Consider the following 11,231-nt stretch of genomic DNA (forward strand, 5'->3'; position numbering starts at 1 on the left):
ACCTATCAACATCGCTTTATCGCACGTAACCTTATCCTTCTGCAACCAAAACCGGAAACTTCCACAAGGCGCTACCTATCGACAACGGTAACTTCAGCAAAGCGCTTCCTATGATTTGTATACTGATGGAGTAATATGCCCCCTGGTGAAAGATTGACAATATGCTGTGTACGAAGAGTGGCTATTATAACGATTATATCGAATTCTTATTAGTATTTACCAAAGCATTGACAATACTTAGAACACTAACTTCAAAGATCTGAGAATTTCGTCCTTATTACATGTACATAGTGCGATCGCGATTTATAGCAACTGTTAGTTTATTTTTGAAAGTTGAACGATACGGTTAATTATACAGCAGGTTGAAGGTTATTACAGACTGCATCTCTCGATCGAGTTTGATTTTCCTTGCCAAAGTTTTAAGAAACACCATTTATTAAGTCAAGTCATACCTGAAAAACGTTTTTATAAAAACACCGAATACATCTGCAAGTTTTACACTTTTTGTAACGTTTTTATGGAAACAATAGGATTGCCTCCACAATGAAACGTTTGTTTTCTTCTCTGTCTAATAAACAGTTTTAAAAGCTCAGCTCCAAGGGGTAAATTCTTTGCTCCATCTTTGATAATTTATTACATGTACAAACGATCATAAGGGATCACTTACTTTTAGTTTTGAAAAAAAATAATGGGGCACTTAAAGTAGTAAAATTAATTTTGAAAAAAAAATGGATAAATATATATTAATTTTAATCGGCATTGTGACCCTCTTCTAAAAATCAACCGATATTATTATTCACAGAAGAATGAGGTATGAAAAATCTTGGCAATTAGCAAAAATTTAAAATTTATACTTAGGGGAGATCCGTTCCAATTCTGGACACGGGGTAATTCCGGACAAATAATACAGTCTTTCTCTTTTGTCTTATTTTTCGGTAATTCTGTATGGTTGATAAAAATGTTTATTTATAAGTTTTGAAAATTTGATCAATTCCTAGGGAACGTATTATTAGCTGTGAAAATACTTTTTAAATTTGAATTTGTCCAGTTTGTCGATCATTATTTTGAGCGTTTGAGAAGAATTAAATTAAGATACAGGTGTTTAGAGGCCCATTGATAGAAAAGAAATCAGTGTATATTGTTTAACCGACATATTGAAGAAAGTGACACTGATAACTTCTTAAGTTACACTGACTTTAAGTGTACATTTGAATTTTTAAATACTAGTATTTTTTGATTAGACAACTTTCCTTTTCACATGTTTTATTTGAGAGCAATATTGCATGAAGAGTATATGGCAAATACACATTATATGTCCTTATCTAGACATATTGTGCAAGACTTCTTTTAAATGATTCTCATATACCATTTACTTTATTCGAACATTTACTTGTTTGAAAAGTCAATAAAGTACATTTCATAAAGCTTGATAATCTTGTTTACTCGCCAGTCTTCCCGTACAAGTAGTAGTTCATAATATTACTAAACGGAAGTATTCAGTATCTGTATAAAAATACAGAATGATCAATGATCGATTTAAGAAGAAAAGCTGACTCCTGAAAGTTCAAGAGGTGGGATCCGTTGCCTAGAAGAAGAAGTAAGCATCCCTCGTTGACAGGTTATACCCGCGATGAGCCTACACATCTGGAGCTCTTTGATATCAATTCATTTACAAAGTCTCTGCTCAGTCATCCTTTTTTCTCTGATTAGCCAGCTGTAGATCTACACTACTCCAAATCCATTTTCTAAAGAATTTAATTTGTCATTTTTTTACTTGTTTGCTATATTAGGCTTTACAATTACCTAACTTCAGATTCAATAGAGCATGAAAGACAATTAAATTTTCAAGATCAACATAATTGTTTTCATCCAGAGAACGATAGGATGCCACCAAGAGAGAACTTTTAAAAATGCACTTCTCTTTCAAACTGAAGAAATCTCATGTTTAAATTTTGAAACATGCATTTCAATCTAATTAAAATTTATTTAAATGTTCCAAATCCGCTACTGCTTCTCAAACATCTAACATCCCATTCGGGGTCACATCAGAGCGACCTTTCGATTATGAATACATGTACTAGTAAACACAAAAACTTTGGCCATGTAGATTCAAGCCTCGGTAAACAATTCTCAAATTAATTCCACGGCTACATATCATCATTATTGATACTGTCTTACGTTGAATTAAAGTAATTTTGGAATCAATTTCATGTATAGTCTGCAGTCTGGCATCTGCACGTGAATAATGCAAACGAAAGAGCACAAACTATACAAGATACCCACACGTCATACATAACACAGCTTATGCAATGCATATTTTGTTTACTACAAAACTCCTCGGGTGTTTTGGTTCGGTGGTGAAAACAAGAAACCCATCTGAACTATAAGCCAAGATTTCGGAGGAACCGTTTTCTTTGGCTAATCGAAGATTCACTCTTACATGACCCCAAATATGATGTTGTTAGATGTTTGAGAAGCAGTAGCGGATTCGGAACATCTAATTTTAATTAGATTGCATCCATCTGTGACATCAGTTTGGAATGTTATCGGTTTTACTATTAAGTAAAGTATTACAAAAACAGAATGCCTGTTATTTTTTCTCTGATAACATTGGACAAAGATATACATACTTAAATATCATCATTTCATGCACTTTTTTCGGTACATATTAGATGAAAGCATGCTAACCGGTTTTCAGTACTTTCAGTACTTTGATTAACAAATTCATGATTATCTCCCCTTGGAAAAGGGCGTGGCCCTTCGTTTGAACAAACTTGAATCCCCTTCACCTAAGGATACTCTGTGCCAAGTTTGGTTAAAATTGGCCCAGTGGTTCTTGAGGAGAAGATGAAAATGTGAAAAGTTTACAACGACGACAACAACGACAACGACAGACGACGGACAAATTTTGATCAGAAAAGCTCACTTGAGCCTTCGGCTCAGGTGAGCTAAAAAAAACAACTCAATCAAAGAAACGGTCAGAAGAAAGCTTGATTATGAAAATGGAAACTATCCAAAAAGACATAAGAGGACTCGGTACCTGAAACCCAAAATGGAAATATACATTTCAAATCAAACATCACACGAATGGGTTATAGAACGACTTGATTTAAAAGAGTTGTAAGCAGTCCAACAAGGTATACTTAATATTTTCGGATACATATGTTGGACAACAGTAGCACAAATCGAACTTTGCCAAAGCCTTTTTTTTAGGTCACCTGACTAAAAACTAATAGGTGACCTATTGATATCCGTTTTCGTCTGTCGTCGTCCGTCGTGCGTGAACATTTGAACATTTTCAGCTTCTTCTCCAAAACCACTGAAACAGTTTCAACCAATTAAGGCATACAGCATTTATGGGTGAAGAGGAACAAAAATTGTGAATTTAATGATCCCTGCCCCCCTGGGGGTGGGGCAAAAAACTGTTTTATGTCTGACCACGCCATGTGCGTTATTACAACGACTTTATTCAACTATGTCATACATACACATAACAAGACATAAAACAATACACATGCATTAAAACGCATCAGTGAGGCTGAACGGCATAGGGTAAAATTAGGAAATTAAACGAGACTTAACTTGGTAAAGGCGAAGTTTGATTCCAATTATTGGAGTAAATAAAAGGCACTGTAGAGATAAGGTGAATAGTACTGCGCAGCCGCCAAGTCATTGCTTCAAAGCTAAAATTTTTTGGTTGATAGATTTGCAACAAAACATCAAACCCAAATTCATTTCACTAATAATTTCAAATAATACATTCACCACCTGCAGGGTGGGAGGGAGGCACCTTATCTCTACAGTGCCTTTTATTTACTCCAATAATTGGAATCAAACTTCGCCTTTACCAAGGTAAGTCTCGTTTAATTTCCTAATTATTTTTCGTAAACGTCACTTCCGAGATAATGTGAATCTTTAAAGCACAACACAAAAAAAAATTTCAAACTGAAATCAAATTCTTTATTTTAATTTCAAAACAGCATTTGCATACTTATCATCATTCAGCACAGGTTTGTCATAAAACTTTCTGAAGGTTTCGACATTAGACCAACCTACTTTGGACAAAATATCATCGACAGGAATAAAGTTCTCTTTTGCTTTAGATGCTGATGCAGATCTAACACTATGAGCCTTAAAAAATAGTAGTATCAACACCTGTAGAACACATCACTGTTCTTATCCAACGGGCAACAGTATCTCTTGATACTTCCTTGTGTGGTTGTACATAACTGATAAAAAGTGAATCACACTTATTTCTAATTCTTGCAGTCCTTGATAAGTATTCACATAAAACAGTATATACACAAAGCCTCCTATCTGGAGGATATGATTTCAAAACCACGTCAGACATACTACTGTTAGGTCTACATGTTTTCAATAAATCACTAAAAGTAAAAACAAAGCTATTTTTTCTTCTCGTCATTTTACTAAGTTTAATGCATGAAATAGTTTGTACTCGACTTGCACAAATTAAACTAATTAACATAACTAACTTCAGTGTCAAATCTTTCAAACTTAAGTATTTTACAGGTGACAATTTTCTCAAATACTTGATAACAATAGATGCATCCCAAGTATGTACATATCGAGATTTTGATGGTCTCAAATTAAAAACACCCTTCATAAATCTTATAACAAGTGGATGACATCCAACAGTAAACCCCTCAAAAATCTTTCCAACAGAAATTAAAGCCCCTCGGGCAGTATTAATAGCACTATACCCTAAACCTAGGCGAAAAAAATGTGCTAAAAATTTAATAACAGTTTCTATAGTTGTACAAAATGGATCAATCGATTTTTCACTACAGTACTGAAACCATCTAAAATAAAATATTGTATAAAACGTTTTATATTGTTTCTTGGTTCCCGACTTCCATGATGCCAAAAGGATCGGGGTTGCTTGATGAGAAATTCCTCGTTTTTGGTACTGCAACCGGGCAATCGACATGCCATCAGTACTAACGAGTCTTTCAGAGGATGCTGCACATCTGTGCCTGGAAGTGTCAACAGATTGTCCATCACAGGTAAAATCAGCGGATGATCCACCAGTTTTTCAAACATACGATTGAACCATGGCTGTGTTGGCCACACTGGAGCCACCAGTACACACTCTGCTTGGTCCTGACAAATCTTCCTCACCACATGTCCAATGAGGCTGAAAGGAGGATTAAGATAACCATAAATGTTTGCCCATGAAAAACTAAATGCATTAACGTAACGGGCATCTGGATCTGGATGCCAAGAACAATATACATCAATTTGCTTATTCAACCTTGTAGCAAACAAATCAATTTCAGGTTGTTCCCATCTTAAAACAATTTTATGGAACACAGATTTGCTCAACATCCATTCTATTTGATCATCAAATTTGCGCGACATCATATCTGCTATCAAATTATCTTTACCAGGAATGTGCCATGCACTTAACCACAGATCCCTATTCATACTCCATAGCCAAATTTCTTTTGCAAGTTTATCACATTTTAGAACTAATACCACCCATGTTAATGATGTAGGGAATAGCTGTGGTATTGTCCATAAATAATTTGACATTTTTCTTTGTTACATCAGAACAAAAGCACTTTAACCCAAAAAAGCAGGCTAATAATTCTAAGTAATTGATATGATTTTCAGATTCATTCATTCATAACAGCACCCCATCCAAAATGAGAAGCATCAGAAGTTATTGTAAGATCATAGGGTTCATGCAAAATTCTTCTAACTGATGAAGAAATATTAGAAATCCACCAATCTAATTCTAATTTCATTTCTTTTGTTATAATCATGAAAGCATCATAGTCATGTTATGATTGTACAAGTGCATCAGTTTTTGCTCTTTCCATATCACGATAAAACAGCTGACCAAATTCTACTGCTGAAAAACTAGCAACGACCAGTCCAATGACCTTTGCAACTTCTCTAATTTTTTCTCTTGATTTTGTTTGTAATTTTTTACATGCCTCTAAAATAGATTCCTTTCTTTCTTCTGTAAGAGAAACTATCATCAATTCAGAATCAAGAACATTTCCACAGAAAATGATTTTTGTACTAGGTGTGAGAACAGACTTCTCATAATTGACTTCAAACCCTAGACTCTCTACTAGGGCTAAAGTTTCAGAAACATGATTTAAACACTCTTTAATACAATTGCCAATCAGTAACGAGTCATCAATATACCCAATAATGACATGTCCTAATCTTCTAAGTGTTGCAAAAACAGGCTTCAGTAGTTTTGTAAAGAGTCTAGGTGCACTAGCTAACCCTTGAGCGAGACAAGTATACTGATAAATCTTATTTTTCCATATGAATCTAAGAAACTTTCTATGTTCCTCTGCCACACTGACACTATTGTATGCATTGCTAAAGTCAACACTAGCAAAATAACAACCTTGAGTCCTTAAATCTAGAGCACTCTCAAAAGTATCCATTTTAAAATGGTGATACACAATGTTTTTGTTAAATTCTTTCAGGTTCAAAATGACTCTATAACTACCATTCTTTTTAGGTCTAGTGAAAACAGTGGAAATGAAACCATCACTAAGGTCTACATTTTCAGACAATTCTTCAATTACATTCATATCTAATAAAGATATAATTTCTTTGTCAATCACACATGATTCAGCTGAACTAAAACATGGCTCAAAAGGTTTTGAATTTTGTATAGGAATTTTATCATCTTTAAATTCCAAGTGACAACCTTTCACAATATCTAATATACTTTTATCTGATGTTAACTCTTTCCATTCAGAAATGAAATTTTTAGGTCACCTGAGTAAATTCAGGTGACCTATTGCTATCCGTTTTCGTCCGTCGTTCGTCGTCCGTCGTGTGTTAACATTTGAACATTTTCATCTTCTTCTCTGCAACCACTGAACCAATTTCAACCAAATTTGGCCTAAAGCATCTATGGGTGAAGGGGAACAAAAATTGTGAATTTCATGATCCCTGCCCCCCCTGGGGCCTGAGGGGTGGGGCCAAAACCACTAAAATTAATGCAATCTTTAAGGGGGCTCTCTACACCTATAAAGTATAACTGATTTTTGTTGCATGCATTTGTTTCTAATAATAGGCCCCATATCCGATAAAATAAGGTTCCAAAGTACTTCAATTTATTTTTTAGAAATATTTGAAATATTTTATTTATTTTGTTAAAATCCCTCCTATCTATATTTTTAAAAGCTCAGTGCTATAAATTTCTCTTCAAAATTTAGTGTTATAAAATATTGAAATAATAACCAACAAAGATAAAAATAAAATCAACATAATTTTTATTCAAATTTACAAAAATAGACAAAAGAAAAACTAAAACAGCATTTTCTTTAGAATAGCTGGTTGGATCCTCTTCAATATCTGAAAAGATATATAATATCAAAGGGTAAAAACAATGAAAAAAAGAAATTGAAAAAAATTGAAAAACTGTCGAAAAATAATAAACATCACAAAAATTCAGGTGTGAGAGATCCGCTTTAAGAGTGGACTCAAATATCTTGGTACTGTTTTTTTTTTATATTTAAATAAACTTCACATTAATTCTACTTGCACAAGTATTAAACAAATGTCACGCAAGGACATTGAAAGAAGTTCGTATTGTACATGTATTGTTTTTCAATGAGTTTAAGCGAAAATCATCGCGTTTCCAGTCATTGACAAAGACATGTATTTAGTGAATTCATGGTATTGAGAAAGGTAGATTTACTTACCGTTTTTATCCAACTTGCATGTGTTATCCAGTGCTATATATAACAAAACAAGCTAAGATGGTAAATGGCCAAAAGCGGTAAAAGAAATTCCTATAAACAAATGCACACTTCGTCTAAATCCTGCACGTTTCCCATACTTGTAAACAGCTGACAATCAATGGTGATCAAACGTTTGGGTCATGCGAAATTTCACCGGGTATAACCATTCATTCGGGTGTATACAAATAGAGAACAGAGTATCCTCTAGTCGATCGGAAGATAATACATATGTCTTATCTTATCAAATTTGCATTTTGGGGGGATAGGCCTATATTTTGCTGAAAAACATATATGCTTATTGAAGAAATCAAGTTATGAGTGTATAGCGTTTTGACATGTAAGGATGAATTAGCATATGGACAAGCCATGTTTTATATCATTTTTTTTTTCTTATCTAAAAATATTATTCTAATAAGTTTGTAAATGTATAATCTTATAATTAAATAAGTAAAATTGAATACATTGACAAACAATTCATTTTTAAAGAAAGGATACGTATTGGGCAAAACACTGTATTAATTGATGTGATATAATGTAGATTCCATCCACAATATCGCATGTTGTGTTATACTCAGTGATTTGTCGGTGTTAAGTGAATTTGAATCTGATCATTTGGGATCAAAATGGCGTTTTTACGGAAGTAAGCCATGTTGTGACGTTGTAGAGGGCCCCCTTAAAAATCTTCTTCTTTACTCCTGGACATCAAGCAGTCAAACTGTTTGCATGATTGTAATCAGCATTGAGTCCTTTACCAAAATTGTGAAATTCATGGCCCTGGGGTCAGGGGTTCTAATGCTAGGGCGGGGCTAAATAAGTATATAGTGAAAATGCATTATTTCTTTGGAAATCTTTTTCTCTACTCCTGGGTATTAAATAAACCAACTAAGTACATAGTTATGATGAGCAAGAGTGCCTCTACCAAAATTGTGAATTTTATGGCCCCAGGGTCAGGGGTTCTGGTGCTAGGTCGGGGCTCTATTGATTATATATAGTGAAAATACATGATTTCTTTGAAAATCTTCTTCTCTGCCCCTGGGTATTAAATAAACTAACTAAGTGCATAGGTTTGATGAGCATGAGTGCCTCTACCAAAATTGTGAATTTTATGGCCCCAGGGTCAGGGGTTCTGTCATTAGGGCGGGGCTCTATTGATTATATAGTGAAAATAAATGATTTCTTTGAAGATCTTCTTCTCTGCCCCTGGGTATCAAATATACTAACTAAGTGCATAGTTATGATAAGCATGAGTGCCTCTACCAAAATTTTGAATTTTATGGCCCCAGGGTCAAGGGTTCTGGTGTTAGGGGGGGGGGGGCTCTATTGATTATATATTGAAAATACATGAATTCTTTGAAAATATTCTACTCTGCTCCTAGGTATTAAATAAACCAACTAAGTGCATAGTTATGATGAGCAAGATGCCTCAACCAAAATTGTGAATTTTATGGCTCAAGGGTTCTGGTGTTAGGGCTGGGCTCTATAGATTATATATAGTAAAAATACATGAATTCTTTGAAAATCTTCTTCTCTGCTCCTAGGTATTAAATAAACTAACTAAGTGCATAGTTATGATGAGCAAGAGTGCTTTTACCAAAATTGTGAATTTTATGGTCCCAGGGTCAGGGTTTCTGGTGTTAGGGCAGGGCTCTATTGATTATATATTGAAAATACATGAATTCTTTGAAAATCTTCTTCCCTGCTCCACAGTATTAAATAAACTAAGTGCAAAGTTTGATAAGCAAGAGTGCCTCTACCAAAGTTGAAAATTATATGGCCCCAGGGGGTTCTGGTGTTAGGGCGGGGCTCTATTGATTATATAGTGAAAATACATGAATTCTTGATTTATAGTGAAAATACATGAATTATTTAAAAATTTATTTCTCTGTTCCTAGGTATAAAATAAACAAACTAACTAACTAAGTACATTGTTATGACGACCAAGAATGCCTCTTCCAAAATTGTGAATTTTATGTTATAAAAGTGACTCCCATCAAGCCACGAACCCCGTTTTCACTTAGATCCGACACTAATTTAGTGTTTTGGCGGTGTGAAAACAGGCCAAGTAATAAGTAAAAAATATTCTAAATAACTAATTATAATTAGTTATAAATGTCCACCATCATAAGGAATCCACTTATATATGTAAATCAAATATTGTTTATTTATTCTATTTGATTTATTGTATACCGGTAAGTTCTTTTTCAATCGTAGAACCGGTTAGGGAATTTCCCAAGGTCATGCTATGTTTATATTATAAACAAAGATGAAAGTTGTTTGCAGAAATATGCAGGAAAGCTGCAATTACTTACATGTAATATATCAGTGAATGATCTGGTTTATTACATTGTAGTTGACCAATAAGTGATGTCTTTCTCTTTTTTAAAAACTTCATTTCAGTTTCGAACTTGTCAGGAGACCTCCTAAACTTTTATGTTTTTTATTGACTATAATTGGTTTGTCTTTGAATATTTCTTTGAGATCGGGTTCTCTTGATAGAGTGTGCCAGTATTTCAGTAATTTCTTTTTCATATAACAAATTTGTAACCATGACCAATGGTGTATCAGAATTACTGTTAACTTTCTTTTTCTTTATTTAAATGGTCTCTTTTGTAATTTTCCAGAACATTGTTCATTGAGTTATTTCTCTCATATTCATTGTATCCTCTTTTCAACAGAGAAACTTTGAACTTCTCGACAGCATTGTAAAATATTTTAGAATCGCTTGTATTGCGTAAATGACGAATGATTTCGCCTTTTATAATGCCCTTGAAAACTGAAGGGCTATGTGCACTGTTGAGTTCCAGATACTGGAAAGTATTAGTAGGTTTGGTGAAAGTTTTCACATCAAAAATCCCTTCTAATTCAAACCTTTCCCCCTTAAATAGGGAGATGTCAAGGAAGTTCATTTCTTTGTCAGAAATTTCGCATGTGAATTTTTAAAAAGGATGATGCGAATTAGCTCTTTGGAAAAATTGATGAATTTCATCCATTTTCCCTTGATATATATAGATTTTAAATCCATCATCTCGATATCGACCGTGATAAACAATATTTTGTTCAAATGGAAATTTGTTTAGAATTTCTGAAGTGACTTCAAACATTTTGATGTCGCACACTTCAGGACTGCATTTTGATCCCATTGCGCAGCCAATAATTTGTTTATATTTCTTCGAATTAAATTCAAAGACATTACTCTCGAATACTGTTTGTAACAACCAAGAAGATCTTCTGTAGGTGGTGAAGGAATTTTGAATTCTCCTTTGTTGTATTTAGAGTATGCTTCATTGACAGCTGTGAGTAGTTCATTGAACTGCATATTTGTATACAGGGATGTAACATCATAATTGACCATTATGCATTCTGCATGAGGTCTAAGGTTTTCTCTTTTTACAATGAAATCAGAGCTATCTCTGATGTAAGTGGATTGTGTTTTGACTATTGGTATTAGGAAGTAATCAACGTATTGGCCGATTCGTTCCGTCACCGACCCGC

General features: G+C 34.0%; 1 long non-coding RNA gene across 1 annotated transcript; it reads right to left on the reverse strand.

Moving 5' to 3' along the window:
• Positions 1 to 7,251: 7,251 nt before the first annotated feature.
• On the reverse strand, positions 7,252 to 8,060 carry LOC134231009 (uncharacterized). The gene is made up of 2 exons (XR_009984478.1): positions 7,701 to 8,060; positions 7,252 to 7,350 (listed from the first exon to the last, which is right to left on the reverse strand). It is a non-coding gene; the product is annotated as an uncharacterized LOC134231009 (long non-coding RNA).
• Between the last annotated feature and the right edge of the window lie 3,171 nt (positions 8,061 to 11,231).

The sequence above is a fragment of the Saccostrea cucullata genome, unplaced genomic scaffold, assembly GCF_032062105.1.
Source record: "Saccostrea cucullata isolate Sc308-1 unplaced genomic scaffold, CSIRO_AGI_Scuc_v1 ctg1793, whole genome shotgun sequence".
In the NCBI taxonomy this organism is placed as follows: Eukaryota; Metazoa; Mollusca; class Bivalvia; order Ostreida; family Ostreidae; genus Saccostrea; species Saccostrea cuccullata.